This window comes from Diabrotica undecimpunctata, chromosome 10 (assembly GCF_040954645.1).
Source record: "Diabrotica undecimpunctata isolate CICGRU chromosome 10, icDiaUnde3, whole genome shotgun sequence".
Taxonomy (NCBI): Eukaryota; Metazoa; Arthropoda; class Insecta; order Coleoptera; family Chrysomelidae; genus Diabrotica; species Diabrotica undecimpunctata.
Genome location: NC_092812.1, coordinates 54,339,410 through 54,355,969, shown reverse-complemented (window position 1 = coordinate 54,355,969; position 16,560 = coordinate 54,339,410).

Here is a 16,560-nt window from a genome sequence, read left to right as displayed (position 1 = left end):
AAGATGAATTTTCTGTTTGTGGATGAATTATTTTCTTCAGATATCGTATCACGGGACCATGTCTGAACGAGAAATAACGCAACAGACACAGCGAACTGAGATTTAATTGTCACAGAAACTGAATCAACTGCTTGTTGTGAAGGTTGTGTTGTTCCGACTCGACAGGGCTCATACGTAGCAAGCTTCGGTACGCTTTGGGACTTACGGCCGATTAAAAGCTTGAGCGCGACTGGTTTGCACAAAGATATATCTTTACTCTTCTTCTTCTTCGCCTGCCATATCAGAATTATCCGATGGCGATCACCATTGCGAAGGCTTCTCGATCTTCTGCAATATGGAATAATTCTTTATTACGTCTTAGAAATCCATCAAATCCGTCTTGTCTTGCTTTTTACTTTTGGATGTTAAATTTATGAGCGAAACCATTTTCCTCGGTCATCTGAAAAGCTAATTCTTGTACCGATGTTTGTGTCGATCCCAACAAACGACTTTCAAAGAATTTTATATGCTAAACTAATTTCCACGCCACGTCAGATGGAAACTTAGCTTTCCAATCCCATGGCCTTTTTGAATTTTACTTATTCACAAAGCGAATATTTTTCAAAAACTACATTTTGGGTAGATAAATGCCTCTTTGTCGGATTGTGTAAGTCCTACTCATTCTTCGTGTACATGTCTTAGCACATCCTCATATCTTTGATCTGGTCCTCGTCACAAACGAAGCAGTACCATGATTCCTTATGGACCAGGCCTCGCTTTGAAGACTTTGTTGATAGCTTCTTAATTGTACCACTTGTAGACAGTAGTGACAATTTCACTCCTTGAAGATTACTTTTTTCATTTTCACTTTGGACTTTTGGAGTCAAGGAGTCAAACAAGTTAACCACTAGCTTTTGGTGTATTATATATAGGTTTTAATATTGGGAGTGGACAACATTTCTGTGAAAGACGTGTTTAACAAAGGTAATAGTTGGTACAGGTCCCATATCTTCATTGTCTGATATGTCATCGAGTAATTGTAGAATCATTAATTTCAGAGCTAACATCTTAGTATTTGGAAGAACGTTTAGGAAGTAAAGTTTTGATCCTTTTAGCTGAGTATTGATTCATCGGTTCTGCAGAAGTACTTCGTTTACTTTCTACACTTTTCTTCTGATTTGTGGAAGTGTTTGAGTCTTGCTCCCTTCCATTTTCACCATTGGGGTTTTCAAGCTCGTTTAGGCATGAAGGCACATAAACGCTCTCTAAAATCACTGATGGGTAAATTCCCCGTAGCTTTAAAGCCGGAGATAATATTGCCTAGTGCCATACAAACTTCAGAAAATATTCCTCCAAAGACTGTGCGTCTTATCGATAGTTCAGGATAATTCATCCAAAAACGAAGAACCTCATCGTTCCAAAACAATTCGAAATATTTAAAAACAGATTTATCCATACGCTGTAGCTCATGAATTGTATTACTTGGCAGACAAAACAGAGTAATGTCGTACTTTTCAGCAGCTTTAACGATGTGTGCATCAAAATGAGACAACACCATCAAAAAATAACAAAGTATTTTTACCTCCAACTCGAAACTGTTGAAATGTATAATCTACTTCACAAAAACATCGTGTGTCATACTTCTTTTGAGTATCATAACTACCTTGGTTCCAGGAGGAAGATTTTCTTCCCATTCTAGTTTGAGCCTCTGACCCTTAAATAATATCATTGGTGGTATGTACTGACCACTAGTATTGGCACACGACACAATTATCACGTTTTCAGCTTGCTCAAGTGCACTCTCTTTGTCTCTTTTTTGGCAAAACTTTCCTGTTGGTGGTGCAGTGTAAAACGACAGCCCTTTTCATCGATGTTGTAAATATTCTGAGGCTTTCCGACAACATCCACTTCCTCCATGACTACCTTGAATTTGTCAACGTAATCAGTGAAAATCCCTTTGTTAAGTTTTTGCTTTTAAACTTGCTCTTGCTGGATTCAAATTTTGTGTTTTACGCCTACTCACTCCACCACTGACGTCCAGCTTTTTGTTTCGTTGTGTTAAAAGTATGTGGAATATTGTTTTCCTCGCTGAAAGAAAATACACTTCTTCCAATTATCTTGCTATCAGGCATTCCAATGTCAGCAAGACGAAATATTTTTGAGCAAAGTTCAGTTTCTTGATCAGATGAATAAATCGTATTTCTACCTAATGTTCTAGTTGGTATACCTGTCGTCAAATGGTTTCCTAAGGTCCTCCTAGGTATCCGGAATTCTTTTGGAGCCTGGTTGACAGACATTCCGTTTCCAACAACATTCAAGGCCTGCTCCATTTGCTGTTCGGTTCATTTAGCTCGCTTTTTCTTAACTGCATTCGGCTCCATCTTGTCTAAAACATATGAATAAAAATCATTAGTTCAGTGCAATTCAACATAGTAATAAGCTTTTATTTATAAATAGTGAGATAGTTCTACATAATCACAACATGTAAAGGTCAATTAAGAGAATATCAGATGGGCTCTACCACAAGTTGAGACAGAGACAAAAACGTTACGATTGTCTGCACTTTAAGTGATTCAGGTGCATACATACCGCCCATGTTTATATATCCTAGGCAGAGAATGTCACCTCAGTTAGAGAAAGGTGGACTAGCTGGAGGAATTTACAAATGCTCCCATAATGGCTGGTCAAATGAAGACCTCTTCATACAGTGGCTCACACATTTCAAAGACAACATAAAACCAACAGAGGAAGATCGCATTTTATTGATCATGGACATTCACGTTAGTCACATCTGTCTTGATAGTTATACAAACTACAGCTTTTGAATTTGTCGTTTTATGGCCCCCTGAAGAAAGCATTCAACATACAGCGTGACAAGTTCTTGAGGGAAAACAATTTCAGAAGATTTCTATGTATGACATAGCATCTATATTGAATGAAGCTTACTTGAAAGTCGCAAGGATGGATAAAGGAATTTTAGGGTTTAGTGCTTCGGGGATCTTACCGTATAGCGCTGAAAAATTTACTGATATAGACTTTGTCATTGAACAAGACGCTCAAACTTCAGTCATCGTTGACTCTGAAAATGTTTATGAACCAGCACTTGGTGCAACTCTTCATAAACACATTCATTCACAATTCACATTCACAATCCATTACCTGGTAGTTCGAAAACGGGTGTTGTACCAAATTCTTGTCCAAATTCCTTTGAGAATCTGTCTCATTTCAAAGACATTTTGGAATCAGTATCACCTCTTCCAAAATCATTTAACGGTGTTAAACCAAATCCAAAAATTCCAGAAAACAACACTCAGTAATTATGACTGACACCCCTATGAAAACGGTTTTGGAAGACACAAAGAAGAAAAAAAAAATTAGGGACTTAAAAGCCAAGCGTAGACTAGAAAAAGTTATACAATACAGGATCCAAAAGCCAACCCGAATCTGAAGTTAAAAATGTTGAAGAGTGAAAAAAGTAAACAATTAAAAGTTGAAAATAAATCCTAAATAAAATTGGGCGCCTTAAAAGCTACAAATAAAGGAATAAGGGGTCGAAGACAAATTAAGTTTGAAGAATCGTCTTCCGAAGAAGACACAGATGAATCAAAAATATGTGATGACAACGAATTTTATGACAGTTTTGAATTATTTTCCGAAAACACTGAAATGTGTTTGGTTTTTGGTGAGTTTGGTGTAAAAACTGAACTATGGTACAGATGTGTGTTTTGTGGACAATGATGTACAGATGTGCAGTGGGTATGATTGCCCTGAAAACTATCAGTGTGACTTTTGTTCTATGAACAAGTTCTTTATTGTAGGAACAACTTTTCATTTTTAATATATCTATTTATGTATCTGCTTATCTTGTTTTCGTTCAAGTATTTAATGTTTTCGTATAAAGCGATACCATCAGTTGTCTCATTATTTTCTTATTATTCCTATTGTCGGCGTTACCTAAAACGTCTCTCGTAACTACCCCGGTGATCGGGGAAATACCGACACTTTGCTAAAGTTAGGGAAATACTGTTTTTAAATACGTAAATGATATTATTTTACCAATATTACATATCCAATGGATGCGGAAAATTCCAATTTTACTATGGATATTTTCATAAAAAACCTAACTAATATAGAATAAATCTGATAATTCAAATTGTCTTAAGGTGTCGGCATTCCCCCGGTTTTCCTTACAACTTTATCCTCAACTACAGCCCCTTGACTGTTGCTGCACTAATCCATCCGGTTTTAAAATCCAGAAATAAATGCTGGTAGGTGACCCAAATAAGTCCATGGCTTTACTAACGGCCTTATTTGGGTCACCTACCTTGCAGAACAGTCAGAATTTGGTACTCCGAGGGTAAAAACACCACATTCAGAATGTTTTTCAACCAAAAGCAGGCTATTGTGCCTACAAGATCGAGTCAAGTAATCCATCAATTTTAAAAACATAACCTACTAACAACTTGTTGGTTATACATTTTGTCAGAATTTTTTTAAAGAATCTTTTTTTGAAAACGATTTCCAGAGTTTAAAATGTAATTTTCATTACAATCAATTGTAATGAAAATCCTTAATCCTTTGCCATAGCATGTTATAAAAAAAATATATTAAAAATATCAAAAACCAAAAATTCCGTATACTTACTTTTTAAACGGACTAGTAGGTCTTTCGCGTAAGATAAAATTTAACATTTCGTTTATTTGATAGACAATGAGACAACAATGAGCTTTCTTTTTAGGCGAAATTATGATCGATATAATATCAGTTTCCTCACTTAGTATTGCATAATTCACCTGAGTTAAAATCGTCAATGCTTCCTCAATAGGATATTTCAATAATGGATTAATATTCTATCTATTTGCTTATTCTAGACCGTATCAATAGGAAATGTATTTAGTTGTTAATTTATTTTTATTAATAATAAATAAAATTACGCTATTGGCCCGAAATATGCCCAGCCCTCTCCAATGAGAGCCGGTGAGGGAGTTCAAGGATAGACAGGAACTGCATATGGGAAAAAACCCTATTGGTCGAACGTAATACCTAATTGAATGGATATATTGTCCCAGATAAAGTTATATAAATAGATGCTTCATATATTTCTAATATTATTAAACTGTTTTTGTCCATTTTTTTTTGTTAATTTAATAGATTGGCCACTAGGCGTATATTAATATAACTCTGGGTTGTGCTTTAAAAAATGCATGCTATACATACCTGTCTGATAATTAATTACATTAAAAATATACGTAAAATAAAGATTATTATACTGTATATTAGATTAGTATTAAATGTATGAATGTCAATTTAACATATATAGGTAATTTGTATTTACAACTATAATTATATATATTATAATTTATAGTTAGCATAATGACAGACCTCGTAAAAGAAATAGATAAAAAAATATTTATTGGCGAAGACAATCGTAAATAAGTATTTCTGATTTATGAAATATTTGGTCTTGGAAATACAAATAAGGGGACAATGGAGAGATGATATCTAAGTTTGTCAACTATTGACTTATTTGGAAGAGCGTCTAAGAGAACATAAAACAAAACAGAACATCTTTATCAGCCCAAGTGAAAGCGGTGTTCACGATGTAGCGAGTTACCTCGAGGTCGATAAAGCGGAAATAACTATCTCAAATTGATTCCTTTTGATATTCTATATATCTGATATAAGAAAATATTTTCCATAGAGGCAGTGAGAGTCATATGACTTAATTCTGAAATAATAATACCGTTAGAATATGGGGAAAATAAGAAAACACACAAAATGATAGGAATAATTAAAAAGTAAAAATAAATCCAACATAACAGGATTGGTCATGACACTGAGGATTAAATAAAGACGCACACAAAAAATTCTTAATAAAGAATAACAACAAATACATCTACAATTACTTTATGATCGTAAAAAGGGAGCAAGACTGAGGGGCAATTGAATAAACTGTCTTAAAAACTTAAATAAGCAAAAAGGCTTATTATTGCTTTTGGTTTTGTACATCTAAAAGAAAAGTGCGTGTTTTTAAGAACACAAAATCATTTAGATAATTCTGATCTCGGGGTAGACAACCTGTTTTAAAATGCCGAAAGGGCGAAGATCTCAACCCTGATATAAATAATTTAACAAATCAAAGTGAGCGTCGAGAGGCAGGAAGACAGTTGACACCAGGAAAAACAAAAATTGTAGGGCCGCCAAAAAGGGTAAATATTTTGACACGGGTGTGATATCCTAATTAATAATTAATAAATATTCTGGGCCTCCATTTTCGATCTGCCAGTGCGGGGTGGAGCTTAGCTAGACAAATAACGGATTCGACCACTCAGAATCCAATTCAAGTAATGCCCTTAGTGAGTGCAGACCACCCATATTGGACCGCGTCCAGTGGAACAACTGGCTCTGGATTAGATAATCTGGTCATTGTTTGAATAGACATCGTACAGTGCACCTGCTGACCGAAGTACACGATCGGTAAGTCTCAGTGATATTTAGATGAAATTATATGTGCTACCCTTTCATATCTCTAACACATACCACATGTTAACGATACCCACAGTCACTTATACACGGGAATTCAAACTTACTTTTCAAATTTTCAGTTATTCTTATAGTTTTATTATTATCATAAATATAGTTTAAAAATATTTTTAAAGAACAAACCTATTTTTTTTCATCTTACATACCATCATCACCAGCTTCTTTAAACATATTATCTTTTGTATTCTTTTTGAAGTAATAAGTTAAAACAACATTGTCAGTATCTTGTACATGAACGTTAGCAATAACAGCCTAGTATATTCATTCCTTATATTTAGTAATCTCATTACACAATAGATACAAAAAGTTATTTTTTATGTAGTACTGAAGTTTTCTTTCCTTCTATACTTGTCTTCTCTGCTGATCATATCATACTTAAATTCTCTACACTGGCAATTGTTGTCTCGAAAGCAGATTTAAAGTTTACTCCACGTTTCCCCGTTTTCCCAAAACATACTACGATTTGCAATCCAACAGTCTTGTAAAATCAGTCTTGTAAAATACTATAGCCATTTTAATGTTTCTTGGGAATTAATCACATATGCAATTAGGGAATATTTTAGTTGACGTTTCGACTTCAAGCTCGCAAAATGTTTTTAAAATGCTTGTTAAAAAAACGATTTTCGAGCTATAAGTCAAAAATGTCAAAAACAAAATATCTTATGTGGTTAATTCCCAAAAAATAAAATTCAACTCGTGTTTTTAACAACCTTTTTTTCAGTGATGTCTTTTCCAAATAATTTAAATATAATAGATGATAATAATTTGATACTCATTAATAAAAAGCTCATTTTTATTTTTATTTGTGGATCAACTTTCCACCTAGATATACCTCTTAATATCTCGAGAGGAGCAATTTAACTAGACAATAAACAAAGTAGATCAGTCTGAATATTATGTAACACAGGGTCGGACTGCATTTTTCTTGTTGATTCGATGGTATTTTACAAGAAAATTTTATATTGTTTCATATATCCTTGTAGGGTAGCTATGTATTATATGCTTTAAGTCTGTTTTTGTCGATACTTTTATTTTTGAATTATTAACTTTTCCATTAGTTGTATTAAATATTTCTTCCTGTCCTTTGAATAACTTTTCTTCATACCATTTCAATTTTTTGCATACATGGTTTTCTAAATTGCCAGAATTCTACCTAATTCATAGTATTTGAAAACATTTTAGACACCACCCAATAATTTAACATTTAATTAGGAGAATTGGATTTTAAATAAATTCAAAGACAAGTAGATATACATTATTTAAATTAATCCATGACAACTTTTCAAGCAAAAACTTCTTTCTATTTAGTATTCTCAGAATCAGTAGTAAACTAAGATAGACAACATTCCATTTCCTTTTTCATTTGTTTTCTCTCTGTAACTAATCCATATAGCATTTTCCCTATTTGATACACATTAACTGAACCAGTACTAAGTAGGAACTAAATCTCAAAATTGGATATCTTAAATTTGGACGTCTTCTTGGTCTCTTGATGTCTCTTGGATTCCATAGTGTAACTCTAGCGAACCATCTATTGTCAGTTTTTCTCGCTAAATGTCCGGCCCACTACCATTTTAAAGATTTAATTCTGTGGATTACATCAGTGACCTTGGTTTTCTGTCTGATCAATTCTATTCTTTTTCGATCTCTCTTTGTTATACCATAAATTAAAAACAGTACTTGTGTAGTAGTTTTTAATCAATGGTCATACATAGCGTGCATCGCTCCATTGACCTTTGAGTGACTGAGTTTTGATATTATCTCTTTCTTTAGTGTCCACCTTTTGCAGTTGTATGTCATGATTGCTAGTATACACTGATGGAATGCTATTTTCTACAGGTGGAGTGGCATTTTCGATTTAAATATAACTGCATTTCTACCACAATATTCCCAAGCCAGTTTCATTCTTTTCTTCTGTTCATTTCTGGGAGTAAGAAGCCAGATTTATGTATTAATTGTCCTCGTCTACTGTCTCAAGTACAGTGTTGTTTATTATTACATCTTGGACATCCACTAGCTCGTTGTACATGGTTTTTGTTTTTGTCAAGTTTTTTTTAGTCCAACTTCATTGCTAGCTGCATTTAGTAGGCTATGCTTATAAGTTCTTGTAGTTCTCTCAGAATTATTAGCAATCAGAACGATGTCGTCTGCAAATCTTAAAAGACTGAGGTAATTTCCATCAATGGATAGGCCTTTGTTCTGCCAGTTCATGTTGCTGAATATATACTTTCTAGAGTTGCAGTGAAAAGCTCTGGTGATATTGCGGCTCCTTGTCGGACGCCTCTGGTAGTGGGAAATTCTGGAGTGTTTTAATAAATATTTACCTTAGCTTTTGCTTGTCTGTATATATTTGCTAAAGTCTCTATGTATGGTTTGTAAATGCCTTGGTTCTTATTGTCAAAGCTTCTATTACTGCATTGGAATATACAGAATTGAAAGCGTTCTCTATATCTATAAAGGTTAATACTAGCAGTATTTCATACTCTTTAGCTCTACTCATTAGTTCTCGAAACGTATGGATATGATCCAGGGTACTGAATCCACTTCTGAAACCTGCTTGCTCTCTTGGCTGTGCAGCATCTAATGCATTTGTTAATATGTTGTTGATGATCTTTGTGAATATCTTGTATATGATTGGTAGTAGACTTATAGGTCTCCAGCTATTCATATCCTCTTTGTTACCTTTCTTATGAATGAGAATTATATTTGTTGTATTCCAGTGTTCTGGTATGTATCTTGATCTTCAGCAGTTCGTAAATATACCTGGTAAGATTTCTATGCTTTTTGCCAGCGTATTTAAGCAGTTCCACTGTTATGCCATGTACTCCAGCTTCACTGCCGCTTTTCGTTTTTGTTATTGTCGATTCTACTTCTTCCAGAAGGACTTCTGGTACGTCTTCTTGGTTCCTAATTGCTTCTTTAAGTGTTTCAGGGCTTTGTATAGGTCTGCCTGTAATTCTAGTGTTTTCGTGTGTTTGATCAACAATTTGCTTCTTCCGGATGACTAATACTTTTCTTGCTTTCTTATAGTTTTCTTCTGTTTTAGATTGCACTGACTACTTTTATTGTAGCAATCTTATTGGCTAAAATGAAGTTAATTTCGTTTTTAGTGGTTCCATTTAGTGATACTCATGTTCATTTTCTGTTCGATTTGTTCTTAGAGAATGTATTTGTAACAAACATGTTTTGGTAGTGTGCAAACTGAACCAGTCTTTCTCTATTTTCATTTTTCTTACCGACTCCATACTTTCTCATGACTTGTTTTTGTCGTTTCTATTTCCCAATTTGGAATTAAAGTCACCAATTGAATACCTGAAGTTACTTTTATTGTTAATTAAATGCTTTTCGTTGGGGCGTATACTTTCACAGTCTCTCACTGACTGAAAAGTTGCCACCAGATATACGAATATATACGTTTCTCGTCTGTTTCAAACTGGCAAGCTGTATCTGATGATGTCCAAAGCCTGAGTTAGTATAATACAGTGGAAGGTAGACGAGATATTAATACTCCTGCTCGTATTTTCTTGGTACATTATTTTATCTGCTTCTTTTTTACATACCATCTCCACGACGGACGTTGTTAATCATCATGCCTATTCTGATCTTAGATGATGCTGCTCTGAATAGTTCAGATTTATATGCATCCGTACCATTCCCTCAAGTTATGCAGCCATGAGATTCTTCTCGTGTTTTGATGGTTTTTATTATTTCTATTCTTTTGTAAACTTTTCTGATGACTTCGTTATTTGTTTCATGCTCGGTCCATAATATCCTCAGGATTCTTCTATATATCCACAGTTCGAATGCTCCTAGTTTCTTATTAGTTGCGGCGTTAAGGGTCCACGCTTCCATTCCGTAGAGCATGAGCATGAGTCGAGAAAAATAGCACCTTGCTAGCGTAACTCTCAAGTTTAATTCCAGTGCTCTTGTACAAAGTACCTTCGTCATTTTATTGAAGTTTGTTCGTGTTTTTACTATTCGAACTTTGATTTCTTTGGAGTAATCGTTTGTGTGATTAATTATTGTGCCAACATAGTTGTTGTTTTCTATTTGTTCCAAAGTATTACCGTTAATTATTCGGCTTTTATCATTATTTTGGGTTTTTGGTACCTTCATAAATTTAGTTTTCTCCATTCTCAAATATCGTGTTCATTAGCCTCTAGAGATCATGGAAGTTGACCGTCATTACGAAAGTATCGTCTGCACACTTAAAGTTGTTAATTCGTGTTCAATTGACCTTTATTCCAGCTGTTTCTCCCTCGAGAGCTCTTTTCATAATTTCTTCAGAAAATGCGTTGAACAGTAGTGGTGACAATACACATCCCTGTCGTACCCCTCTTTTAATTTCGAACTCTACTCTGAAGTATGTTCATTAATGCGTACACTATTTTATACTTAGTTTTACAGTAGAAAGTTGCACATTATTTTTATATGACGGCCATTTTTAGAAATTTTATGAAAATAATATGTATATATATACACGAAATATGTCTATATATGAAATACATCTTTTATATAATATAATTTTTAAATTCTTACAAATATAAAGCGATATTTAAACCGCATTTTTTTTTTTCAGGAATTTCAAATGGTGTTTAGTAGGTATACTCTGGCCTTTTTGGTTTTGATTGTTGCTCAGAAAGCCGTGATTTTTGTAGGCTTTCGGGCAGTAGTCAATTTCACACAGGTCTATCGCTCATCGCTGCAAGTAGAATATCGTCAAGACGGTGCAGATCTTTTGTAAAGGTAGCTATTTACTTTGTATTTAATTCAGTTTAACTAATAGTTTATTAATAAAGTAAAATCTAAAGTATGTAATGGCCTACATATTTAATGTATACTCATGGACAAAAATATTGATTATTTTAAAAGGACATGTTAATTGGACTATCTAGAAGTGAAATACTGTTGTGAAAAATGTTTTGTTCACAGATCAATCGACAATTAAGTTATAAAAGCCACAGGGATCAAACATCGTCTATACAAGTATTGGCGAACGGTATGAAACTTATAACCTACTACAGAGCCATATTTCTGGTGGTGGAGGCATAGTACTATTGCTTCAGAAGGACATACCGAACTTGTGGAGGTGATGGGCGAATGACAGCTGATATGTACATTGAAAACATAGATTATGTTTTGCCATTTGCCAGCCACATTATATATGACATATTCTTGCTAATGCACGTCCTTATGCCGCTAGAATAGTGAATAATTACTTTGATGAGGTTTAATTTGAAAGATTTTATTATATAACTGTAGTAATTCCGGCTTGAAAGATTCCTGAGGAAATAATAATTTTTATTCGTTAACCATTATTTTATTTTGTTTAGGTACTATCCAGGAAATTTTTGGTTGCTTATTTAAAATTTTCGAATAGTATGCGGCATTATCCAAAATTATAACAGATGGTTCATGTAAACTTGGAAGCAGTTTTTCTTTCAACCATTTGACAAACATCTTCGTATTCCAAATTCCAAAAAAACACCACCACAAAGTCACCAGAAGACCAAATGTGAAACTAGAAATCCAAGCGAGAATTATGCCTGGCAATCGTTGTATCTTTGCTCTAAACAAGTTATTAAGAAGTAAAAACAAATCTAGAAGGGCTAATATAAGAATATATAATACCTATAGCGTTATATGCCAGTGAAACGTCGACGATTAATAAATCCGAACAAGTGTGGGAAAGAAAAGTCCTCAGGAAAATATTTGAAGGAAAGCTAGGAAACGTGGACTAAATATAGAACTACACAAGATGAAGAAGAAATGCTAGTAATGCTAGTACCGCTAAGTAAGCGGTATGTTGATGACCTATTACTAGCATTACCTCTAGACAGACCACCTTGTCTTTGTTCATGTAAGATATTCATGTTTAAGAATAAGAAGAATTGCGTTTTGTTATTTTTGTATATCTGTGTTTAGTTTAAAATAGGTACTGTCATTTGTCAAGTTACTATGTATTTGAGGACATAACCTCTATAATGTAATTAATTAGAGAGTTTGTAAAAGGCACATGTTTTGTAAAACGTTCTTTTGAAATATATGTTTATTTGAGCCATCTACATTTATTATTACCAGTTATTACTACATAACAATTATTTGGCGACGAGGAAAATAATTGTACAGATATTTTGAAGAAAAAACATTTTAATTTTTTAATAGTTCAAAATGTCTAGGAATGAAGATAGTGCCAGGGGTTACCAACCAATTATTAACGTAGTAAATACGGGCGGTGTATCTTCATTAGCCATTTATAAACAGGGTGACGATTTTGAAGTTTTTGAGGAACGTTTAGAACAATATTTTGGTGCGAATTTGATTGAGGAATCTAGAAGGGTTGCTGTTTTAATCACATTACTAAGTGAGGAGGTTTATAAAGTTTTAAGAGACCTATGCAATCCAGAGAAGCCCAAGGAAAAAGATTTTGAAACTCTAATGAAACTTTTAAGTACTCATTTTAAGCCTAGATTGTCAGTGTATCGAAGGAGGATAATTTTTGACCTGTTAAGGCAAGGACAAGAGTCAGTTAATGATTGGTATCTGAAAATTAAAAACCAGGCAGCACAATGCGATTTTGGTGACAAATTGTTATACCGAGTCCAAGATAAGTTTGTGGTAGGCATGAGGCCAGGGCCAATACTAGATAGACTTTGTGAAGAAAGTCCTTCAAAAAGTTTGCAAGATTTTTTGGAAATTGCTTTGAATAAGGAAGCAGCATTAAGGGAACAAGGTAACAAAGTGGAGGTTAATAGATTTCAACAAATAAAAAAAGTGGAATCCAGAGTGGAAAGGAAAGAAAATAGTGGAGAATCAGAAGAGAAGGCAGAGGTAAAGTGTAATTACTGTAATAAAACAAATCACACCTTTAGTAAGTGTAAATATAAACAATTCACTTGCAAAAAGTGTGGTAAAAGAGGTCACATAATGGCAGCCTGCAAAGGTAAAGTGGAGAAAAATTATTTATTAGAGAATGTGGAAGACTCTTTAGAGTTGTTTAGTTTAGATTTGGAAGAAATAAATTCTATAAGGCCAATATGTGTACCTGCTTTACTGGAGACTGTGTCAACTCAAATGGAACTTGACACTGGTGCAGGAGTTTCTTGCTTGCCATATTCATTTTATAAAGAGAAACTAGGTCATGTTCCATTGGAGAATACTTCTCTTAGATTAAAAACTTATTCAGGAGAAATAGTTATACCTGAAGGCAAGATTTCAGTTAATGTATCAATAAACAATTGTTCAAAAATGTGTGAATTGATTATAATTAAAAAAGCTACAAAAATTTTATTAGGCCGGGATATCATTAATAAATTTAATTTGTCTTTGAAAGATTCTGAAGTTATTATAAATGATATAACGATTTGCCCTGATAAGTTATCTGATTTGTTGTCAAAATATTCAAATGTTTTTAAAAAAGAGTTGGGTTCCTATAAAGATGAAAAAGTCAGTTTAGAAATGAATGAAAAGGTTAAGCCCATTTTCCACAAACCTCACCCAGTTCCGTTTGCTTTTCGTGAGAAGGTGAAAAATGAGCTTCACAAATTAGAAGCTGAAAAGGTTATAGAGAAAATTTTAAATTCGAATTGGGGAACACCACTAGTGCCTGTTATGAAAGCAAATGGCAATATTCGTATTTGTGGCAATTATAAAATAACAGTGAACAAGTATTTGAAAGATTTTAATCATCCCTTACCCAGAATAGATGATATCTTTGTTGCTTTACAGGGTGGTCAAAAATTTACTAAATTGGATTTTTTAAATGCTTATAACCAGTTAGTTTTAGATGATAATACCAGTCGTTTGTTATCGTGGAGTACCCCATATGGTATTTATAAGGTAAATCGTTTGCCTTATGGTACAAAACCTGCTTGTTCAATATTTCAAGCTATTGTAGAAAAAGTTTTACAAGGTTGTGCAGGTACTGTAAATTTTTTAGATGATGTGGTTGTCACAGGTAAGAATTTTGATGAACATTTAAAAAATCTGGAGGAAGTCTTATGTAGATTAGACAAGGCTGGATTTAGGTTAAATTCAGGAAAATGTGAGTTTTTTAAAGATAGTATTTCTTACTTGGGTCATAAAATTACAAGCCAAGGATTAGAAAAAGATAAAGGAAAAGTAAGTGCTATAATTAATGCACCTCGACCTAAGAATTTAACAGAAATTCGTGCTTTTGCTGGGATGATAAACTATTATTCACGTTTTATTCAAAATTTGCAAGGAATTTTGAAGCCTCTATACAATTTAATTAGTAAAGGTACAGAATTTAAGTGGACAAAAGAATGTGAAATGGCAAAAAAAGAATTAGTTTCAGACAAATTGTTAGTTCATTATGATCCACAGAAACCTATTCGTTTAGCTTGTGATGCTAGTGACTATGGTATTGGAGCGGTTCTAATGCATGTAATGGCTGATGGTTCAGAGAGGCCAATTTATTATATTTCTCGTGTGTTGACTAAGGCTGAGCAAGGTTACTCAATGATAATGAAAGAAGCATTAGCTGTATATTGGTCTGTTTCTAAACTCTACCAATATTTAGCTGGTCAGAAATTTGAAATTTCAAGTGACCATAAGCCTCTGCAAGCTATCTTTGGAGAGCATAAAAGCTTACCAAAAATGGCTGCTGGGCGTATTCAACGTTGGTCATTGTTTTTAGCTGGTTTTAATTATACTTTTCGCTTTATTAAAGGCGTCGATAACTCTAAAGCTGATGCTCTATCAAGATTACCTTTACCTGTAGGTGAAGATGAAATTGAAACAGATTTAAATTTTGAATATATCAATTTGGTGGAAAACTTACTACCAGTTGATTCAAATTTAGTATGTTCTGAAACACGAAAAGATGTAGTTTTAGGTAATGTGTATAATTTAATTAGATATGGGTTTCCTAAGCATACTGAAAATTTAATTTTTAAGCCTTTCTTAGTTAGAAAGAATGAACTCTCAATAGAAAAGGGTATTATTATGTGGGGTTATCGAGCAGTCATTCCCACTAGCCTCAGACAACAATTGCTTGAGGAACTTCATAGTAATCATGAAGGGATAATTAAAATGAAATCAAATGCACGTTCATACTTTTGGTGGCCTAATCTAGATTCTGATATAGAACAAATAGTAAATGGTTGTAAGGTCTGTGGACATCTAAAACCAGAGCCCACCAAAGCTAAATTAATTAAAACTCAATTATCGACTTATTTTTATGAAAGAATTCATGCTGATTTTATGGGACCTATTAAGGGGAAAATGATACTCATAATTATTGATACTTTTTCAAAGTGGCCTGAAGCTTTCATAATGAGTTCTACTGATACAGAAGCTACTATAGATCGTTTTAGAGAATGTTTTTCCCGATTTGGTTTGCCGCGAATTGTTGAAACGGACAATGGAAGTCAGTTTACTTCTGAAAATTTTTGTAATTTTTTAACTAATAATGGTGTAAAATTTTTAACTTCACCACCTTTTCACCCAGCATCAAATGGATTTGCGGAAAATGCGGTAAAATCTGTTAAATCTGGTTTAAGGAAAGCACTTTTAGATGAAAAAAACAAAAATGTTTCATTAAATACATTATTGTGTCGATATCTTTTCTCTTACAGAAATTCAGTTCATGCTACAACAGGGTTGTCTCCCTCAAATGTTATTTTTAAGTCAAAGATAAGAACACGTTTAGATTTATTAGCACCAAAAGGTGTGCAAGTTAATGAAAAAGCAAATAAGCAAGAACAGAATTATAAAGGGAAAAGAGATGTACATTTTGAAGTAGGGGAGAGAGTCTGGTGTAGAGATTATAGGAACCCAAATAAAAAAGGTTGGGTGGAATGTGAGATTGATGAGATTTTAGGTGATAGAATTTATTTTTGTAAGTTAATAGATCAAAACATTGTTTGGAAAAGACATTTGAACCAGATATTAAAGAATATATCTAATCCCTTAGATGTAATTGTGCCAAATGAGAATGTGTCTCAACCTTTAGATGTAGTTGTGCAAAATCCGGTTATTATACAAAATGAATCAGAGCAAGAACTACCGATAACT